This window comes from Scyliorhinus torazame, chromosome X (genome assembly GCF_047496885.1).
Source record: "Scyliorhinus torazame isolate Kashiwa2021f chromosome X, sScyTor2.1, whole genome shotgun sequence".
NCBI lineage: Eukaryota > Metazoa > Chordata > Chondrichthyes > Carcharhiniformes > Scyliorhinidae > Scyliorhinus > Scyliorhinus torazame.
Window position 1 is genome coordinate 40,878,229 of NC_092738.1, and position 22,522 is coordinate 40,900,750.

General features: G+C 54.4%; 1 non-coding gene across 1 annotated transcript; it reads left to right on the forward strand.

The window, feature by feature from the left end:
- The first annotated feature begins 21,453 nt into the window (after window positions 1-21,453).
- Window positions 21,454-21,535, forward strand: trnas-aga (transfer RNA serine (anticodon AGA)). Its single transcript has one exon. It is a non-coding gene; the product is annotated as a tRNA-Ser (tRNA).
- The last annotated feature ends 987 nt before the right edge of the window (window positions 21,536-22,522 follow it).

Consider the following 22,522-nt stretch of genomic DNA (forward strand, 5'->3'; position numbering starts at 1 on the left):
CCGAGCCCGAGGGGAGGCGGAGCCAGCCACCTTTTTACCAAGCCCGAGGGGGGCGGAGTCAGCCACCATTTTACCGAGCCCGAGGGGAGGCGGTGCCAACCTCCTTTATACCGAGGCCATGGGAGGCTGAGCCAGCCACCTTTATACCGAGCCCGAGGGGGGCGGAGTCAGCCACCTTTATACTGAGCCCGAGGGGAGGCGGAGCCAGCCACCTTTATACCGAACCCGAGGGGAGGCGGAGCCAGCCTCCTTTATACCGAGCCCGAGGGGAGGCGGAACCAGCCACCTTTATACTGAGCCCGAGGGGAGGCGGAGCTAGCCACCTTTATACCGAGCCCGAGGGGAGGCGGAGCCAGCCACCTTTATACTGAGCCCGAGGGGAGGCGGAGCCAGCCACCTTTATACCGAGCCCGAGGGGAGGCGGAGCCAGCCTCCTTTATACCGAGCCCGAGGGGAGGCGGAGCCAGCCTCCTTTATACCGAGCCCGAGGGGAGGTGCAGCCAGCCACCTTTATACCGAGCCCGAGCGGAGCCAGCCTCCTTTATACCGAGCCCTAGCGGAGGCGGAGTCAGCCTCCTTTATACCGAGCCCGAGCGGAGCCAGCCTCCTTTATACCGAGCCCGAGCGGAGGCGGAGCCAGCCACCTTTATACCGAGCCCGAGGGGAGGCGGAGCCAGCCTCCTTTATACCGAGCCCGAGGGGAGGCGGAGCCAGCCACCTTTAGACAGAGCCCGAGGGGAGGCGGAGCCAGCCTCCTTTATACCGAGCCCGAGGGGAGGCGGAGCCAGCCACCTTTAGACAGAGCCCGAGGGAGGCGGAGCCAGCCTCCTTTATACCGGGCCCGAGGGGAGGCGGAGCCAGCCTCCTTTATACCGAGCCCGAGGGGAGGCGGAGCCAGCCACCTTTATACCGAGCCCAAGGGGAGGCGGAGCCAGCCTTCTTTATACCGAGCCCGAGGGGAGGTGGAGCCAACCACCTTTATACTGTGCCCGAGGGGAGGCGGAGCCAGCCACCTTTATACCGAGCCTGAGGGGAACCGGAGCCAGCCTCCTTTATACCGAGCCTGAGGGGAGGCGGAGCCAGCCTCCTTTATACCGAGCCCAAGGGGAGGCGGAGCCAGCCACCTTTATACCGAGCCCGAGGGGAGGCGGAGCCAACCACCTTTATACCGAGCCCGAGGGGAGGCGGAGCCAGCCTCCTTTATACCGAGTCTGAGGGGGGCGGAGCCAGCCACCTTTATACCGCGCCTGAGGGGTGGCGGAGCCAGCCTCCTTTATACCGAGCCCGAGGAGAGGCGGAGCCAGCCACCTTTATACCGAGCCCGAGGGGGGGCGGAGCCAGCCACCTTTATACCGAGCCATAGGGGAGGCGGAGCCAGCCACCTTTATACCGAGCCCGAGGGGAGGCGGAGCCAGCCACCTTTATACCGAGCCCGAGGGGAGGCGGAGCCAGCCACCTTTATACCGAGCCCGAGGGGAGGCGGAGCCAGCCACCTTTATACCGAGCCCGAGGGGAGGCGGAGCCGGCCACCTTTATACCGAGCCCGAGGGGGGGCGGAGCCAGCCTCCTTTATACGGAGCCCGAGGGGAGGCGGAGCCAGCCACCTTCATACCGAGCCCGAGGGGGGGCGGAGCCAGCCTCCTTTATACGGAGCCCGAGGGGAGGCGGAGCCAGCCTCCTTTATACCGGGCCCGAGGGGAGGCGGAGCCAGCCACCTTTATACCGAGCCCGAGGGGAGGCGGAGCCAGCCACCTTTATACCGAGCCCGAGGGGAGGCGGAGCCAGCCACCTTTATACCGAGCCCGAGGGGGGCGGAGCCAGCCTCCTTTATTCCGAGCCCGAGGGGAGGCGGAGCCAGCCACCTTTATACCGAGCCCGAGGGGAGGCGGAGCCAGCCACCTTTATACCGAGCCCGAGGGGAGGGCGGATCCAGCCTCCTTTATACCGAGCCCGAGGGGAGGCGGAGCCAGCCACCTTTATATCGAGCCCGAGGGGAGGCGGAGCCAACCACCTTTATACCGAGCCCGAGGGGAGGCGGAGCCAGCCACCTTTATAACGAGCCCGAGGGGAGGCGGAGCCAGCCTCCTTTATACCAAGCCCGAGGGGAGGCGGAGCCAGCCATCTTTATACCGAGCCCGAGGGGAGGGCGGATCCAGCCTCCTTTATACCGAGCCCGAGGGGAGGCGGAGCCAGCCACCTTTATATCGAGCCCGAGGGGAGGCGGAGCCAGCCACCTTTATACCGAGCCCGAGGGGAGGCGGAGCCAGCCACCTTTATAACGAGCCCGAGGGGAGGCGGAGCCAGCCTCCTTTATACCGAGCCCGAGGGGAGGCGGAGCCAGCCATCTTTATACCGAGCCCGAGGGGAGGCGGAGCCAGCCACCTTTATACCGAGCCCGAGGGGAGGCGGAGCCAGCCACCTTTTATACCGAGCCCGAGGGGAGGCGGAGTCAGCCACCTTTATACCGAGTCCGAGGGGAGGCGGAGTCAGACTCCTTTATACCGAGCCCGAGGGGAGGCGGAGCCAGCCATCATTATACCGAGCCCGAGGGGAGGCGGAGCCAGCCCCCATTATACCGAGCCCGAGGGGATGCTGAGACCAGCCACCTTTATACCGAGCCTGAGGGGAGGCGGAGCCAGCCACCTTTATACCGAGCCCGAGGGGAGGCGGAGCCAGACACCTTTATACCGAGCCCGAGGGGAACCGGAGCCAGCCTCCTTTATACCGAGCCCAAGGGGAGGCGGAGCCAGCCATCTTTATACCGAGCCCGAGGGGAGGCGGAGCCAGCCTCCATTATACTGAGCCCGAGGTGATGCTGAGACCAGCCACCTTTATACAGAGCCTGAGGGGAGGCGGAGCCAGCCACCTTTATACCGAGCCCGAGGGGGGCGGAGACAGCCTCCTTTATACCGAGCCCGAGGGGAGGCGGAGCCAGCCACCTTTATACCGAGCCCGAGGGGAGGCGGAGCCAGCCTCCTTTATACCGAGCCCGAGGGGAGGCGGAGCCAGCCACCTTTATACCGAGCCCGAGGGGAGGCGGATCCAGCCACCTTTATACCGAGCCCTAGGGGGGCGGAGTCAGCCTCCTTTATACCGAGCCCTAGGGGAGGCGGAGCCAGCCACCTTTATACCGAGCCCGAGGGGAGGCGGAGCCAGCCTCCTTTATACCGAGCCCGAGGGGAGGCGGAGCCAGCCACCTTTATACCGAGCCCGAGGGGAGGCGGAGCCAGCCACCTTTATACCGAGCCCGAGGGGAGGCGGAGCCAGCCACCTTTATACCGAGCCCGAGGGGAGGCGGAGCCAGCCACCTTTATACCGAGCCCGAGGGGAGGCGGATCCAGCCACCTTTATACCGAGCCCTAGGGGGGCGGAGTCAGCCTCCTTTATACCGAGCCCTAGGGGAGGCGGAGCCAGCCACCTTTATACCGAGCCCGAGGGGAGGCGGAGCCAGCCTCCTTTATACCGAGCCCGAGGGGAGGCGGAGCCAGCCACCTTTATACCGAGCCCGAGGGGAGGCGGAGCCAGCCACCTTTATACCGAGCCCGAGGGGAGGCGGAGCCAGCCACCTTTATACCGAGCCCGAGGGGGGCGGAGTCAGCCACCATTATACCGAGCCCGAGGGGAGGCGGAGCCAGCCACCTTTATACCGAACCCGAGGGGAGGCGGAGCCAGCCTCCTTTATACCGAGCCCGAGGGGAGGCGGAGCCAGCCACCTTTATACTGAGCCCGAGGGGAGGCGGAGCTAGCCACCTTTATACCGAGCCCGAGGGGAGGCGGAGCCAGCCACCTTTATACCGAGCCCGAGGGGAGGCGGAGCCAGCCACCTTTATACCGAGCCCGAGGGGAGGCGGAGCCAGCCTCCTTTATACCGAGCCCGAGGGGAGGCGGAGCCAGCCTCCTTTATACCGAGCCCGAGGGGAGGTGCAGCCAACCACCTTTATACCGAGCCCGAGCGGAGCCAGCCTCCTTTATACCGAGCCCGAGCGGAGGCGGAGTCAGCCTCCTTTATACCGAGCCCGAGCGGAGCCAGCCTCCTTTATACCGAGCCCGAGCGGAGGCGGAGCCAGCCACCTTTATACCGAGCCCGAGGGGAGGCGGAGCCAGCCTCCTTTATACCGAGCCCGAGGGGAGGCGGAGCCAGCCACCTTTAGACAGAGCCCGAGGGGAGGCGGAGCCAGCCTCCTTTATACCGAGCCCGAGGGGAGGCGGAGCCAGCCACCTTTAGACCGAGCCCGAGGGGAGGCGGAGCCAGCCTCCTTTATACCGGGCCCGAGGGGAGGCGGAGCCAGCCTCCTTTATACCGAGCCCGAGGGGAGGCGGAGCCAGCCACCTTTATACCGAGCCCAAGGGGAGGCGGAGCCAGCCTTCTTTATACCGAGCCCGAGGGGAGGTGGAGCCAACCACCTTTATACTGAGCCCGAGGGGAGGCGGAGCCAGCCACCTTTATACCGAGCCTGAGGGGAACCGGAGCCAGCCTCCTTTATACCGAGCCTGAGGGGAGGCGGAGCCAGCCTCCTTTATACCGAGCCCAAGGGGAGGCGGAGCCAGCCACCTTTATACCGAGCCCGAGGGGAGGCGGAGCCAACCACCTTTATACCGAGCCCGAGGGGAGGCGGAGCCAGCCTCCTTTATACCGAGTCTGAGGGGGGCGGAGCCAGCCACCTTTATACCGGGCCTGAGGGGTGGCGGAGCCAGCCTCCTTTCTCCCGAGCCCGAGGGGAGGCGGAGCCAGCCTCCTTTATACCGAGCCCGAGGGGGGCGGAGCCAGCCACCTTTATACTGAGCCCGAGGGGAGGCGGAGCCAACCACCTTTATACCGCGCCCTAGGGGAGGCGGAGCCAGCCACCTTTACACCGAGCCCGAGGGGAGGCGGAGCCAGCCACCTTTATACTGAGCCCGAGGGGAGGCGGAGCCAGCCTCCTTTTCCCGAGCCCGAGGGGAACCGGAGCCAGCCACCTTTATACCGGGCCCGAGGGGAGGCGGAGCCAGCCACCTTTATACCGAGCCCGAGGGGAGGCGGAGCCAGCCACCTTTATACCGAGCCCAAGGGGAGGCGGAGCCAGCCACCTTTATACCCAGCCCGAGGGGAGGTGGAGCCAGCCTCCTTTATACCGAGCCCGAGGGGAGGCGGAGCCAGCCTCCTTTATACCGAGCCCGAGGGGAGGCGGAGTCAGACACCTTTATACTGAGCCCAAGGGGAGGCGGAGCCAGCCACCTTTATACCGAGCCCGAGGGGAGGTGGAGCCAGCCTCCTTTATACCGAGCCCGAGGGGAGGCAGTGGTTTACCACATTATGTCATTGGATAGACATATGGAGGATAAGGGAATAGTGTAGATGGGCTTTAGAGTGGTTTCACAGGTCGGCGCAACATCGAGGGCTGAAGGGCCTGTACTGCGCTGTAATTTTTTATATTGTATATAATACAGTGGCAGTTTACCACAATACACATATTATATACTACAGTGGTTCTGAGCCAGCAGGGACAAGCCCAGGCATGTAACAATACAACAGTACAATACAATACAGTGGGTTACCACATGCGGTCAATGTGGCGTTGGTCAGGGGCCGTTGAAAAAGGTTATTCTCCGCGGTCGACCGGCCGAGTTCCCGCCGGCGTGGTTCACGTATGGTTCCACCCGGTGCGAGCTCGGCATCGCGGCTGCGGTGGCTGTCCCAGTGGGGGTGGTTGATGTCTTTATTTCTCTCTCACTCCTTGATCCCCTTTTTTCTCTCTCTCTGTTTTTGTTTGCCTTGTCGGTCCCGTTCTCCAATTTTTTTTCCCACCTTCCTCTCTCTCTGGGGCGGGGACTGCCGGCCGCATTGTGGGTGGCCCCCCACACAGGTACCGGCACTTTAAACCCATGGGAGAAGCAGAACTCCGGTCTGTGTTCTCCTCGTAGGGTTTTTAAATTTTTAAACACCAGGGGGGGGATTCTCCACTCCCGCGCCGAAGTGGCCGCGCCGTTGTGAACGCTGTCGAGGTTCACGACGGCGCGGAACGGCCCCGGTCCCGACCGATTCAGGGCCCGACAATGGGCCAGGATCGGGGCCGCGTCATCTACCCGCGCCAGGCCTTGTCGCCCGCGTAAAGGCGCCGCCGCATAGATGACGCGGCCGGCGCCGCATAACGGGCGTCATCCGCACATGCGCGGGTCGCCGTCCTCTCTGAGTCCGCCCCGCAAGAAGATGGGGGACGGATCTTGCGGGGCCGCGGAAGGAAGGAGGTCCTCCTTCAGAGAGGACGGCCCGATGATCGGTGGGCACCGATCGCGGGCCACCCCACATTCCAGGTGAAGCCCGGTGCAGGATCCCCCCTCGCCCCCCCACAGGCCACCCCCCCCAGTGTTCACGCACCGCCCACGACTGCAGCGACCAGGTGTGGACGGCGCGGGGGGGAACCCGCCGTTTTGGCCTGGCCGCTCGGCCCATCCGGGCCTCAGAATAGCGGCTGTGCCGGAGAATCGCCATTTTGGGAGTCTCCGGCGATTCTCCGGCCTGCGGCCCGCGGAACTCGACAGGGCCGTTCCCACCGCTCGGGAGAATCGCGGGAGGGCGTCGGACCAGCGTCCCCGGAAATTTTGGCGGCCCAGGCGATTCTCCCAACCGGCGCGGGAGTGGAGAATCGCGCCCATGGACTTTGGTTTTTTGGGGTGGTTTTCTTTCAGGAGGAAGGGCTCTTTTTCTTTCAGTGGGGACTTTGTTTTCATGGTTCACCTCTGTTTTGGGTTTTTTCTTGGTCGGGAGGGCTCTTTTTTTCTCAGTGGGGGTTTGGTTTTCTTGGTTCACCGCTCTTTTTTGGTCCTGTATTTTCTCTTGGGTGGGAGGGCTCTTCCTTTTTTTCTTTGTTTGTTTCTCTTTCCCTGGGGTCTCCCCTTTTTTTTTTCACTTTTTCTTTCCTCTTTTTCGCGCTCTCCTCCCACAGCACCATGAAACAATCACCCATTTAAAAACATTTTTTAAAAACTCACCAAAACCCCCACCGATTTGTTCCCGGAATGTGAAGAACATGGGAGACGAAAGAAGGAGAAATAAAATGATGGAAAAAGGCCAGGCCGGAAGCAGCACGGGGACCCGACGTGGAAGGGGTCTGGAGCAGAGGCAATCGGATGAGCAGACCAGTGCGCAACGCAACGGAGCACAAGTCTTGCCAGAGCAAAAAAGGCAGAACAGCCAAGGACAAAACCCTCCCTCATCGGGAGGGAACTGGACGGCGGCTTCTTTCCCAGAGGCAATGAAAGACCCCCACGAACTACATGGCCAAAATGCTGGGCAGCCTGGTGGGAAGGGAGACCTTGCCTAACCCACCAGAAATAGACAGGGCTCACCAGTCGCTGTGACCGATACCAGGACCGGGAAACAATCCTGCGCTGGGCCAGGCTGCCCAGGCATTGCAATTGGGAAGGACACAGACTCCGAATTCATCAAGACATTGGAGCTGACCTGGCCAAGCGAGGGCTGGATTTAACAGGGCGAAAGCAGCGCTGCACAAAAGCAGGGTTCGCTTCGGAATGTTGCACCCAGCCAAGCTCTGGGTCACATACCAGGGCAAAGAACATTTTTTTACAGCCCCGGCTAAAGCAGATAAATTTGTTGCAGACTGCGGGCTGGGGCAGCGACAACAGGAGAGGCGGGGGAGTGACCAGGCGAAGAGCGGCGGTGCAAACCTGTCCCTTTCCCCATAGCCCCCCCTTCCCGTCCCACCCTCTCCCAACCCTTTTCCCTTCACCCCCCCTGTCCCCCTGTTGGAAGACCGCCCCCCAGTACGGTCTCTGGGCGAAGGGAGATCCTGGAGTATAGGGACCCGACCGAATGGGGAGAGCAGTGGCAGCTGCCATCCTGGACGGCCCCCTGACACAGGGAAACCCCGGAGGGCAGGGGCACGTACAGCAGGTAAGTATGGTTAATCCCACAGGAGTGAGGGGACAAAAACCCCCCACCAGGATAGTCACCTGGAACGTCAGGGGACGTAACAACCCAGTGAAAAGATCACCCACCTAAGAAATATGAAAGCCGACATAGTCTTCCTCCAAGAGACACACCTGAGAGAGCAGGACCGACTGCGGGTAAGAAAGGGCTGGGTGGGACAGACCTACCATTCCTGTTACGGGACGAGGGCCAGGGGGGTAGCGATTCTGTTCAAGAAGAAGACTATGTTTAGGGCGCTGAAGATGGTTACGGACCCAGGGGGATGGTACGTCATGGTCAGCGAGGCCCTGGATGGGCAACACAAAATTCATTAAAAAGACCATGGCGGAAATCGCTGTCATAGAGACGCACCGACTGATCATGGGGTGGGGCGGGGGGGACGACTTTAACTGTGTACAGGACCCAACGACAGACAGGTCGAACCCCAGAATGGGGAAGACCTCGAACATGGCGAAGGAACTCAGTCACTTCATGGGGCAGATGGGGGCGGTGGACCCCTCGAGGATTGACTTCTTTATCGTGGGGAAAACGGTGCTCCCAGGGCTGGTCAAAGCGGAATACTCCACAATCATAATCTCCGACCACGCTCCACATTATATGGATGTGAGGTTGGAGACAGGCAGTACCCAAAGCCCCACATAGAGGTTGGACACTGTCCTACTGGCCAACAAGGTCTTCAGCGAGAGGGTATCACGGGCCATAGCAGAATACACGGAGAACAACCAAAATGGGGAGGTCTCACCCTCCACGTTCTGGGAAGTACTAATGGCCGCAGTAAGAGGGGAAATTATCGCCTTCAAAGCGCAAAGAGATAGGGAGGAAAGGGCGGCTAGGCAGCAGCTGGTCGACTCCATACTGGAGGTAGACCGTAAATACTCCGAGGCCCTGACCGTAGAGCTCCTGGCAGAGAGGAAAGAGCTACAAAGGAACTTTGACCTGCTCTCCACCAGGAAAGCAGTGCACCAACTCCACCAGGCACATGGGACCCTATACGAACACGGAGACAAAGCCAGCCGCCTGTTGGCACACCAGCTGAGAAAGCAGGCAGCCACCAGAGAAATTGCACAAATCAGGGACACCAGTGGCACGCCAGAAACAGAAAAGATCAACTAAACCTTCAAGGCCTTCTACCAAGGGGGAGTCTGGGATTATCATAGAATTTACAGTGCAGAAGGAGGCCATTCAGCCCATCGAGTCTTCACCGGCTCTTGGAAAGAGCACCCTACCCAAGATCAACACCTCCACCCTGTCCCCATAACCCAGTAACCCCACCCAACACTAAGGGCAATTTTGGACACTAAGGGCAATTTATCATGGCCAATCCACCTAACCTGCACATCTTTGGACTGTGGGAGGAAACCGGAGCACCCGGAGGAAACCCACGCACACACTGGGAGGATGTACAGACTCCGCACAGACAGTGACCCAAGCCGGAATCGAACCTGGGACCCTGGAGCTGTGAAGCAATTGTGCTATCCACAAGGTGCTGCCCGGGATGAAACGGTTCCTTGATGGACTGGACATTCCAGTCGTGGGGTGTGGTGGTATGTATTAGGGGTAATACGGTACACCACATGCCGACAGGCTATTGGTGGAGGGATGCCAGGTCCTGATAGGATCTGCCACCTACTGGACTCCACCCAGAAATGCCGGTATAAGAACCCAGTTTTCCCTCCATTTCACTCAGCAGCTGCATTCTGTAACCACGCTGCTGGGGATAAAGTTCTGCTTAATAAAGCCTTCAATTGACATTACCTCAACCTGCCTCGCGTCATATTGACGGTGCTACAATTTATTAAGCAGAATTTAAATTGAAGAAAACGACGTGGGAACATGGAGCTCCGAATCACCCCGGAGTGCCTGCGCATCGCACCCCAAGCAGCTAACTCGACCTCTATCTTCAAACACTGGCTGGCATGCTTTGAGGGCTACCTCCGAACGGCCCCCGGCACACCGACTGACGAACAAAAGATGCAGGTCCTCTATTCCAGGGTGAGTCCTGACGTCTACTCCCTTATCGAGGACGAGGACGGTTTCACCGGTGCCCTCGCCGCGCTGAAGGATATCTACATCCGGCCCGCCAACCAGGGTTTTGCTCGCTACCAGCTCGCCACACGACGGCAATTTCCGGGGGAATCGCTGGACGAGTTTTATAACGCCCTGCAGATCCTGGGTCGAAACTGCAACTGCCCGGCGGTAACAGCGAGTGAACACACAGAGCTCCTGGTCCGCGATGCGTATGTGGCAGGTTTGGCCTCTTCCCAGATCCGCCAGAGGCTTCTGGAGAAAGAATCTCTGGGACTTACAGAAGCTCGGGTCCTGGCGGCATCCCTCGATGTGGCCTCGCGTAACTCCCGCGCCTACGCCCCCGACCGCACTACAGCCCCTTGGGCTCCGTGGACCCCCGCTGCGGTCGACTCTCCGACACCCCCCCCACCCCCGCAAACCTGCGCGGCCAAAACACCAGACCAACCGGGGGGGGCCCCGCTGCTATTTTTGCGGCCAGCCGAAACACCCTCGGCAGCGATGCCCGGCCCGCGCGGCTACCTGCAAAAGCTGCGAGAAGAAGGGCCACTACGCGACAGTGTGCAAGTCCCGCGGGGTCGCCGCTATCTCCGGGGAAGAAACGGGATCACAGACCCAGCACCCCCAGCGATCCACGTGTGACCAACGGACGCCACCATTTTGGACCCCGGATGCCACGAGGGAGAGATGGGCGCCGCCATTTTGTCCACCCCCGACCGCGCTCGATCCGTGGACGCCACCATCTTGGCTGAAGGACCCCGACACAGACGGCCACATACTGCCTGATTACGATGCTCAACTTCAACAACCACGTCTGGCTTCGACGACCCTCGACCAGTCGCGACCCCTGACGCTCCAGACTGAAACCACTACAGTCCTAGTGAATGGCTACGAGGCGCCGTGTCTCATCGACTCTGGGAGCACGGAGAGCTTCATCCATCCGGACACGGTAAGCGCTGTTCCCTCGTAATTCGGCCAAGCACCCAGAAAATGTTCCTGGCGGCGGGATCCCACTCCGTTCAGATCACGGGGTTCTGCATCGCTAACCTAACGGTGCAGGGGAGGGAGTTCCGAAATTACCGGCTGTATGTCCTCCCCCATCTCTGTGCGCCCACACTCCTAGGGTTGGACTTCCAATGCAACCTCCAGAGTTTAACATTTAAATTTGGCGGCCCTATACCCCCACTGACTGTCTGCGGCCTCGCGACCCTCAAGGTTGAACCGCCTTCCTTGTTTGCGAACGTCACCCCGGATTGCAAACCCGTCGCCACAAGGAGCAGACGGTACAGCGCCCAGGACCGAGCATTTATCCGGTCCGAAGTCCAGAGGCTGCTGAAGGAAGGCATCATCCAGGCCAGCAATAGTCCCTGGAGAGCCCAGGTGGTAGTCGTTAAGACCAGGGAGAAACAGAGGATGGTCATCGACTATAGTCAGACCATCAACAGGTACACTCAGCTAGATGCGTACCCTCTCCCCCGCATATCCGACATGGTCAATCGGATTGCACAGTACAAGGTCTTTTCCACCGTGGACCTCAAGTCCGCCTACCACCAGCTCCCCATCCGTCCCAGTGACCGCAACTATACTGCCTTCGAAGCAGACGGGCGTTTATACCACTTATTAAGGGTTCCATTCGGCGTCATGAACGGAGTCTCGGTCTTCCAACGAGAGATGAACCGAATGGTTGACCAGCACGGTTTACGGGCCACGTTCCCGTATCTCGACAATGTCACCATCTGCGGCCACGACCAGCAGGACCACGACGCCAACCTCCAAAAATTCCTCCAGACCGCCAAAGCCTTGAACCTCACTTACAACAAAGAAAAATGTGTGTTCCGCACCGATCGTCTAGCCATCCTGGGCTACGTAGTGCGTAATGGAGTGATAGGCCCCGACCCCGAACGCATGCGCCCCCTCATGGAGTTCCCTCTTCCCCCACTGTGCCAAAGCCCTAAAACGCTGCCTGGGCTTCTTTTCTTATTACGCCCAGTGGGTCCCCCAGTACGCAGACAAGGCCCGCCCACTAATCCAGTCCACTACTTTTCCCCTGACGACAGAGGCATGCCAGGCCTTTAGCTGCATCAAAGCGGATATCGCAAAGGCCACGATGCGCGCCATCGACGAGTCCCTCCCCTTCCAGGTTGAGAGCGACGCATCGGATGTAGCTCTGGCGGCCACCCTTAACCAAGCGGGCAGACCCGTGGCCTTCTTCTCCCGAACCCTCCACGCTTCAGAAATCCGCCACTCCTCAGTGGAAAAGGAGGCCCAAGCCATAGTGGAAGTTGTGCGACACTGGAGGCATTACCTGGCCGGTAGGAGATTCACTCTCCTCACTGACCAACGGTCGGTAGCCTTCATGTTCGATAATGCACAGCGGGGCAAGATAAAGAACGACAAGATCTTGCGGTGGAGGATCGAACTCTCCACCTTCAATTATGAGATCTTGTACAGTCCCGGAAAGCTGAACGAGCCGTCCGATGCCCTATCTCGTGGCACATGTGCCAATGTACAAGTGGACCGTCTACAAGCCCTCCACGAGAACCTCTGCCACCCGGAGGTCACTCATTTCTACCACTTCCTCAAGGCCCGCAACCTCCCTTACTCCGTCGAGGACGTCCGAACAGTCACCAGAAACTGCCAGATCTGCGCTGAGTGCAAACCGCACTTTTTCAGGCCAGACAGAGCACACCTGGTTAAGGCCTCTCGACCCTTTGAACGCCTCAGTTTGGATTTCAAAGGCCCCCTCCCCGCCACCGATCACAACGCGTACTTCCTGAACGTCGTTGACGAATACTCCCGTTTCCCTTTCGCCATCCCCTGCCCCGACATGACCGCGTCCACGGTCATTAAAGCCCTCGGTACCATTTTTACACTGTTCGGTTTCCCCGACTATATCCATAGCGACAGGGGGTCCTCCTTTATGAGTGACGAACTGCGTCAATTCCTGCTCAGCAAGGGCATCGCCTCGAGCAGGACGACCAGTTACAACCCCCGGGGGAACGGGCAGGTAGAAAGGGAGAATGGAACGGTCTGGAAGGCCGTCCTACTGGCCCTCCGGTCTAGGAGCCTCCCAATTTCCCGCTGGCAGGAAGTCCTCCAGGATGCCCTTCACTCTATCCGGTCCCTGCTGTGTACCACCACGAATCAAACGCCTCACGAGCGCCTCCTTCTCTTTCCTAGGAAGTCCTCCTCTGGAATGCCACTTCCCACCTGGCTAGCAGCTCCGGGACCCATTCTGCTCCGGAAACATGTGCGGGCGCACAAGTCAGATCCGTTGGTGGAACGGGTGCATCTCCTTCACGCCAACCCGCAATACGCCTATGTGGAGTACCCCGATGGCCGACAGGACACGGTCTCCCTGCGAGACCTGGCGCCCGCCGGAGCTACCCACACCCCCCCCCCCCCCCCCCCCAACGCCAATCACCACCTCCTCACTCCCGCCGGTTCATCCCGCAGCCACCCCCTTCCCGGGGGGTTCGGTTCTCCTCCCAGACCTGCCCAGGAGTAAGGACACAGGGGACAGCGCTACGCTCCCAGAGTCGACGGGACTCGAGCCAGCGCCATCACCACCACGCCCGAGACGATCGGAAAGGATGACCAGGGCACCCATCCTGCTCATCGAATCACTTTAACTCTCAACGTTTTCAGTTATTGTGTCTTGTTATAGTTATGGCATCATGCCGACCCTGTTTGGCCCGTTGGCCCAGTTGAAGCGATAATTTTGTGTTTTGTTCAGTTACGGCACAGTACCGACTCTGTAAACCCCTACCACCATGCGAACCACCATCCCGCTGGGTTCTTTTTCAACAAGGGGTGAATGTGGTGGTATGTATTAGGGGTAATACGGTACACCACGTGTCGACAGGCTATTGGTGGAGGGATGCCAGGTCCTGATAGGATCTGCCACCTACTGGACTCCACCCAGAAATGCCGGTATAAGAACCCAGCTTTTCCCTCCATTTCCCTCAGCAGCTGCATTCTGTAACCACGCTGCTGGGGATAAAGTTCTGCTTAATAAAGCCTTCAATTGACATTACCTCAACCTGCCTTGCGTCATATTGTCGGTACTACATGGGGGAGGGCAGAAAACAGGCCTGGAAGCGCCGCTAGCACTGGGAGCGATCATGGACAGCATTAGATCCATGCAGGCGGGGAAGGCGCCGGGACCAGACGGGTTCCCGGCGCACTTCTACAAATAATTTGCAACAGCACGGGCCCCGCACCTGTGGGAGATGTTCACAGACTCGCTAGCGAGGGGCACACTGCCGCCCACGTTAGCACAGGCCTCAATCTCGCTGATACCTAAGAAAGACAAAGATCCAACGGAATGTGGTTCATTTAGACCCATCTCACTGCTGAACACAGACGCCAAAAATACTGGCCAAGATCATAGCCAAAAGGCTGGAGAACTGCGTACCAGAGGTGGTCGCAGAGGACCAGACCAACTTTGTCAAAGGTAGACAGCTAACATCGAACATCAGGCGCCTGCTGAACATGATGATGACCCCATCCGGGGCGAGAATACCAGAGGTGATCGTCTCCCTGGACGCAGAGAAGGCCAGCGACAGAGTCCAGTGAAAATACCTCATAGAGGTACTGGAGCAGTTTGGGCTTGGAACAGGATTCACCTCCTGGGTAAAGCTCCTATACAACACTCCCATGGCGAGCGTACGGACCAACAACACCAACTCCCGATACTCCCAGCTGCACAGGGGCACCAGACAAGGATGTCCACTGTCCCCGCTGCTGTTCGCTCTAGCGATTGAACCATTAGCGATCGCTCTCAGAACAGCAAAGAACTGGAGGGGGATCCAAACAGGAGGCAGAGAGCATAGAGACTAGCTCTATGCGGATGACCTGCTCCTCTACATCTCGGACCCACAAAGCAGCATGGACGGAATCATCGCGCTCCTGAAAGAGTTTGGTGCCTTCTCGGGCTACAGACTCAACATGAGCAAAAGCGAGATCTTCCCAATGAACCCGCAAGGGGGAAGGGGAGCACAGGGTGGTACTGCCGTTTAAACAGGCCCAGCACAAATTCCACTACCTGGGGGTTCCCATCGCTCATGACTGGACGGGGATCCACAAATGGAACCTGACCAGTCTGGCAGAGGAAGTCAAAAAGGACCTGCAGAGGTGGAACACACTCCCACTCTCCCTCGCGGGGAGAGTACAGACAATAAGAAATCGCAGAAGGCAGATAAAACTAACCTGTACGATACTAAACTCTTCCTAATCGCTGTCTGAACTGCTCTAAGAGTACTGGGTACACAACAAATAAAGCTCTTTAAAATGATGAAGTGGTTTGAGGGAGGATGTGCTCCCATTTGGGGGGGGGGGGGGATGCAAAACGAGTGGCTATAGAGATAGTCATTAATAATAATAATAATAATAATAATAATAAAGAATCCAATACGGTATTGAGGAGAACATTGTTTTACCCGGAGAGTGATGAGAATGGGTGTGGTTGAGGTGAATAGCATTTAAGAAGAGCAGAAGGCGCATTTGATGATTAAGGGCATTTGAAGGGAAGCTAGGTAGATACTCAAGAGAGAAATGAACAGAAGGATAAGTTAATGGAGTTAGATGAAATGGGATGGGAGAAGGCTTATCTGGAGCGTAAACACTGGCACAGACCATGAGCTAAATGGCCAATTTGTGCTATATATTCTAGACATATATATCCAGATATTGTGGCAGTGTTGGTTTGAATAGTATCTAATTGAATCCCTACAGGGCATAGGGAGGCTAAACGGCCCATTGAGTCAGCACCAACCCTTCAAAAGGGGACCATACCTAGGCCCACTCCCCCTGCCCTATCCCCGTAACCCCACACATTGATCACGGCCAATCCACCTAACCTGCACATCTTTGGACTGTGGGAGGAAACCGGAGCACCCGGAGGAAACCCACGCAGACACGGGGAGAACGTGCAGACTCCGCACAGACAATGATCCAAGTCGGGAATCGAACCCGGGTCCCTGGTGCTGTGAGGCAGCAGTGCTAACCACTGCGCCATAGTGCCGGCCAACAAAATAGACAAGAGAGATAAATATTAGCGAGGACATCACTCTTCTTCCAGAAGTGGCACAGCATTTAAAATGCCCACCCGGGCATCCAGGCACGACCTTGTGTTTAACTGTCTCTCAGTTGACAGCACTCTTATCTCTGAGCCAGAAGGTCCTGGGTTCAAATTTCACTCAAGGACTTGAGCATAAAGATCTAGCCTGCCTGCCTGGTCCAGGCGCGAGGGGTTGCCGCTTCAGATAAGATGTTAAACTGAGGCCCTACCTGCCTTCTAAGATGAATGGTAAAGATCCCTTCGCACTTTGAAGAAGAGTATGGGAACTTTCCTCAGTTTCCTGGCCAATATTTATCCCTCAGTTACTGAAAACAGATTATCTCTCCATCATCTCATTGCTGTTCGTGGGCGCTTGCTGTTTGCAAATTGGCAGCTGTGTTTTTCACATTGCAATAGTATCGACACTTACAATGTACTTCATTGACTGCGAAGAGCTTTGAAACATCCAAGTCCATGTAAGGTGCTGCTTAAAGTCTTTCTTGTTTTTAACTTCTCACCCAATGCACAGCACCTTTAGCCGTGCAAGCTTCTTCTGAGAAACCAATACATAGAATCAGAGAATTTACAGTATTAGAGTGACTAATTCAGCCCATCGAGTTTGCACTGGCTGTTGGAAAGAGCACCCTACTTAAGCCCATGCCTCCACCCCATCCCCGTTACCCAGTAACTCAATCTAACCTTTGGACACTAAGGGACAATTTAGCAAGGCCAATCCATCTAATCTGCGCATCTTTGGACTGAGAAAGGAAACCGGAGCAACCAAAGGAAACCCACGCAGACACGGGGAGAACGTGCAAACTCCACACAGACAATCAACCGTGGCCGGAATTGAACCCGGGACCCTGGAGCTGTGAGGCAGCAGTGCTAACTGTAATGATATGTATACATGTAGATAACTAAAGTGTTAATTATAACATCGAGCTGTTACACTACCACCAGAGGGCACCACTAGATCCCACATTAAGTATCAGCTCCCAGAGGATCTTGGTCTCTTTCAACCCAGGAGTGACTAGACAGCAGTAGTGTATGAGAGGTAGATCACAGCATAGTTAGCATGTGTAGTATTGAATCAGTTAATACGTTAATATTTAATTACTTGATTATTAGTGATAGTTCTGTAGAGTGTCAAACTCAATTATAATTAATCGTTACTTAATAAATTAGTTTGCTTGAAGTTGAAGACTCGTGGTTTCTTCAGGATAACACCATCAGACCTTCTGGATATACAGCAACTAGTAACGATACACATTACTGAACCCAGTAATATAACATGGTACCAGGATTGGCTACAGAAACTACCTAGAATAATATAGTAAGATTTGAAAAAAGTAAAACATTTTGCAACTATTCGACAACAGAAGCATCATCTTCCGGCAAAACTTCGATGATTCCCAGCTCGATGGACAGAACACAAACTCCTCGACACTTCAGGATAACCGGTAATTAAATGTAAACTGGCGTTTGTTTAATCAATAATTTCAGCTTTACTTAGAAGCTTCAGACTTAACTAATGCCACAGATGCTCGTAAAATTGCTCTGTTATTAACTATGGCTGGTTCACATGCAATAGAGATCTACAATTCATTTCAATACACAGCAGGTCAAAACAAAACAAAGTTTGATGTAATCCTTGAAAAATTTGATAGCCACTGTAATATTCAAACCAATGAAACGTTTGAGCGCTACATATTTAAGAAGAGATTGCAAGGAAAAGTTGAATCCTTGAACAGCTTTGTAACAGATCTCATGCTGCTAGCACAATCCTGTAACTTTCCTGCACTTAATGATTCGATGATTCGTGACCAAATAGTGTTTGGTATTACTGATGAACATCTAAGGCAAAGATTACTAAGGCAAAAAGAATTGACTTGAGAAATCGCGATACAAATGTGTATGGTTCATTGACAATCGGAAAATCAGTACCAGGAGTATTTTCTCAGTGAAAAGGGCGTGAAAATTCCCCACGAGGCAGAGTGTGTAAAGGCAGTGTCGCAGATGAAGAAGATGCACGTTTTGAATGGCAGCCATCTTGCCTGCACGCATTCTAGCCCTGCACATGCGCACTTCGCTCAGAAATGCGCGACGGCCGAAAACCGATCTGCGCATGCGTGAAGAAGTGTTGTACGTCATGACGTCAATGCAATGATGTGTTCAAGGCGTGGAACCTCCCACTTTCAGAAAAAATGCCCTGCCAGAGGAAAAAAATGCTCACAATGTGGCAGATTAAATCATTATGCTGCACAGTGCAGATCTTCACTCGCATTTAAATCTGCTCAACCGATTTCAAGGCAGATTAATGTTCGCAGTGTTGAATCAAAAGAAGAAGAGATAGAGCAAAATTTTTCGACAGATTCAGCTGGTTACTTGCTGGAAAATACATTCTTTGTAGGGATCATTGAAAAATATGAAAACTCCACTGAAGTCACTTCGCCTACCAAATCAATTAATTCCATTACTTCCGATACTGAATGGAACACAGTGTTAAAAGTTAACGAATGTCCAATTAATTTCAAGTTGGACACAGGCGCTTCAGCTAATTTGTTAAACAAGCTCAACCTCTCAAGGCTCAAGCAACCTCCTAACATTCTTCCAGCTGCCTGTAAACTAACAGACTACAATGACAATGCAATCTCGTCAATGGGATCATGCTATTTAGTAGTTTTCAACAAGGATATTGAAACAAAATTAAGATTTGAGATTGTCATATCAGATAAATTATCACTCTTTGGTGCACAAGCCTGCAAGGAGTTACGGCTGATGGAGCGCATTTATACTGCAACTTTGTCTTATCCTGATCTACAAAAGGATATCCAAAGTGTCCTTGATCAATATCCAGATGTATTCAAAGGCATAGGCACGCTACTATTTAAGTACAAGATTTTACTTCGAACGATGCTAAACCTGTAGTTCATCCACTGAGGAGAATTCCTGCTCCACTAAGAGAAAGGTTGAAGTTGGAATTAGAAAGGCTACAACAACAAGGTATAATATCACGAGTCACTGAACCGACTGACTGGGTCAGTTTGATGGTTTGCGTGAAGAAACCGTCAGGTGATCTGTGGATATGTATAGAACCCGAGGGTCTCAACAAGAATATCATGAGGGAACACTATCCCATCCCAAAACGAGAGGAAATCACCAGTGAGATGGGAAATGCATGCATCTTCACAAAGTTAGATGCATCGCAAGATTTCTGGCAAATTCAATTGGAAGACTCGAGCAGAAAGCACTGCATCTTTAATACAACTTTTGGCAGATTTTGCTATAACAGGATGCCTTTCGGAATAATCTCTGCGTCTGAAATATTCCACCGCATCATGGAACAGATGACTGAGGGAATAGACGGTGTTCATGTCTACGTGTATGACATTATCACCTGGCCATCAACACCAGAAGAGCATGTCTCGAGACAGACAAGACTTTCAACGCATACATGAGTATGGCCTCAAGCTGAATCAATCCAAATGCAGTTTTGGCATTTCTACACTCAAATTCCCAGGAGACCAAATTTCTGAAAAAGTTGTGCAACCTGACACTGACAAAACTGCAGCCATTCAAAGAATGAAAGTCGCTGAGGACAAAAAAGCAGTTCTTTATTTTCTTGCCGTTGTCAACTTCCCAGGCAAATTCATACCTAATTTGTCAAACCGAACAACAGCTCTGAGAAACTTGATTAAGAAATCAACCTTGTTCGAATGGACGGAGGATCATCAACAAGAGTGGCTTGACTTGAAATCACAACTCACCACTGCACCAATATTAGCGTTCTTCGATCCAAGTAGGGAGACAAAATTTTCAACTGATGCAAGGACGGAATACAAACAACAGTGTTTCAAAAAGACGACAGCTCATCGTGGGTTCAGTCGCATATGCACCGAGAACGATGACACCAACAGAATGTCGCTATGCTCAAATAGAAAATGAATGTCTGGCTCTCCTGACCGGCATATTAAAGTTCCATGACTACGTCTATGGATTACCCACTTTCACTGTGGAGACCGACCACAGACCATCGGTGCGTATTATTCAGCAGGATCTCGATGACATGACTCCACGACTTCAAAGAATTGTAATGAAGCTCCGAAGATATGATTTTGATCTCATCTACACACCTGGAAAAGATCTGATCACAGCAGATGCGCTGTCACGCTCCATCACTTTGCAGAGTGAACCACTGGATTCGATCAACACATTGAATCTCAGGTACAGATGTGTGCAGACAATATTCCAGCATCGGATGAAAAAATCAACTTAATTCGAGAGGAGACTAAAAAGGATGCATTGCTACAACATGTCATTCATCACATCAATAATGGGTGGCCGAAAGTGCAATGTCCTCAGTTTCGCAATGTTCAAGCAGACTTACCAGTGATAAATAGTCTACTTCTGAGACTTGACAGGATAGTCATTCCACTGCGTCTCAGGCCCATGATACTTAGTCAGATTCATGAGGGACACCTCGGAATTGAAAAGTGTAAGCGACGGGCTAGACAAGCTGTCTACTGGCCAGGCAGAAACCGGGTCATCACTGACATGGTTTTGGGATGTGAGACGTGTCAAAAGTTCCAGCCTGTGCAGTGCAAGAAGGCTTCACAGCAACATGAGTTGGAAACCTCTCCTTGGGCCAAAGAAGGGATTGACCTATTTCATTCCAATGGTCATGACTACGTGCTCATTATCGACTATTACTCGAACTATCCAGAAGTATTGAACCTACCTGGTCTAACCTCCAAGTCTGTGATAAGAGCAAGCCTTTTCCCGACATGGAATACCAACCACTGTCATGACAGACAATGGACCGTGTTTCGACAGCAATGACTGGGCAGAGTTTGCAAGACTGTAATTTTAAACACATAACATCTAGTCCACATTACCCACAGTCGAACGGGAAAGTAGGAAAAGGAGTACATATCGCAAAACAACTGATTAACAAAGCTCTGGATTCTGCGTCACACATCCATCTTGCGCTGCTATCCTACCGAGCAACTCCTTTATCAACAGGTCTGTCACCAACACAGATGTTAATGAATCGGGATCTGAGAACAACGGTACCTGCATTGCAGCTTCCAAATCCTAATCATCTTCCAGTGATACACAGAATGCAACAGCTCTGTTATCGTCAAAGATTATATTATGACATGCATGCAACCACTCTGGACTCATTATCTCCAGATGACACCGAGAGGATCAACATACCTGATGGATGTTGGTCTGCTCCTGCCAGAATCATAAGACATGCAGCTCCAAGATCATATATAATCAAGACAGCTGAAGGTAACATCCTACGTAGAAATCGTAGAGCACTTAAGAAAATACAACCACAGAAAAGTTTTCCAGACCTGCAACTCAACGAAACCATCTTTCAAGATACGCTAACCATCAATCAAAGTACCAATAACACGCAAAGAACTGCCAAGATATAGTCGTGGCCAAGTGGTTAAGGCGATGGACTAGAAATCCATTGTGGTCTTCCCGCACAGGTTCGAACCCTGCCGATTACGTCTGTTCTTTAGGGCAGCACGGTATCATAGTGGTTAGCACTGTCGCTTCACAGCACCAGGGTCCCAGGTTCGATTCCCCGCTGGGTCACTGTCTGTGCGGAGTCTGCACAGCCTCCCCGTGTGTGCGTGGGTTTCCTCCGGGTGCTCCGGTTTCCTCCCACAGTCCAAAGATGTGCAGGTCAGGTGGATTGGCCATAGTAAATTGCCCTTAGTGTCCAAAATTGCCCTTAGTGTTGGGTGGGGTTTACTGGGTTATGGGGATAGGGTGGAGGTGTTGACCTTGGGTAGGGTTCTCTTTCCAAGAGCCGGTGCAGACTCGATGAGCCGAATGACCTCCTTCTGCACTGTAAATTCTATGAAAAAAAAATATCAGCATCACCACCTCATCCACGAAGAAGACCAATGAGACGACGAAGAAACCTAACAGACTGAACTTACAAATATTTAACAGTCAATTTGTGTAATCGTTACTCATTTTGCTCTGTAGAAAGCTATACATATCATATTTTTGGTTTTAATATTGTTCGACATAATGATATGTATACATGTAGATAACTAAAGGGTTAATTATAACATCTACCACTAGAGGACACCACTAGATCCCACAATAACAAAGAACAAAGAAAAGTACAGCACAGGAACAGTCCCTTCGGCCCTCCAAGTCCATGCCGACCATGTTGCCCGACTAAACTACAATCTTCTGCACTTCCGGGGTCCGTATCCTTTTATTCCCATCCTATTCATGTATTTGTCAAGATGCCCCTTAAATGTCACTATCGTCCCTGTTTCCACCACCTCCTCCGATAGCGAGTTCCAGGCACCCACTACCCTCTGCGTAAAAAACATACCTCGTACATCTCCTCTAAACCTTGCCCCTCGCACCTTAAACCTATGCCCCCTAGTAATTGGCCCCTCTACCCTGGGGAAAAACCTCTGACTATCCACTCTGTCTATGCCCCTCATAATTTTGTAGACCTCTATCAGGTC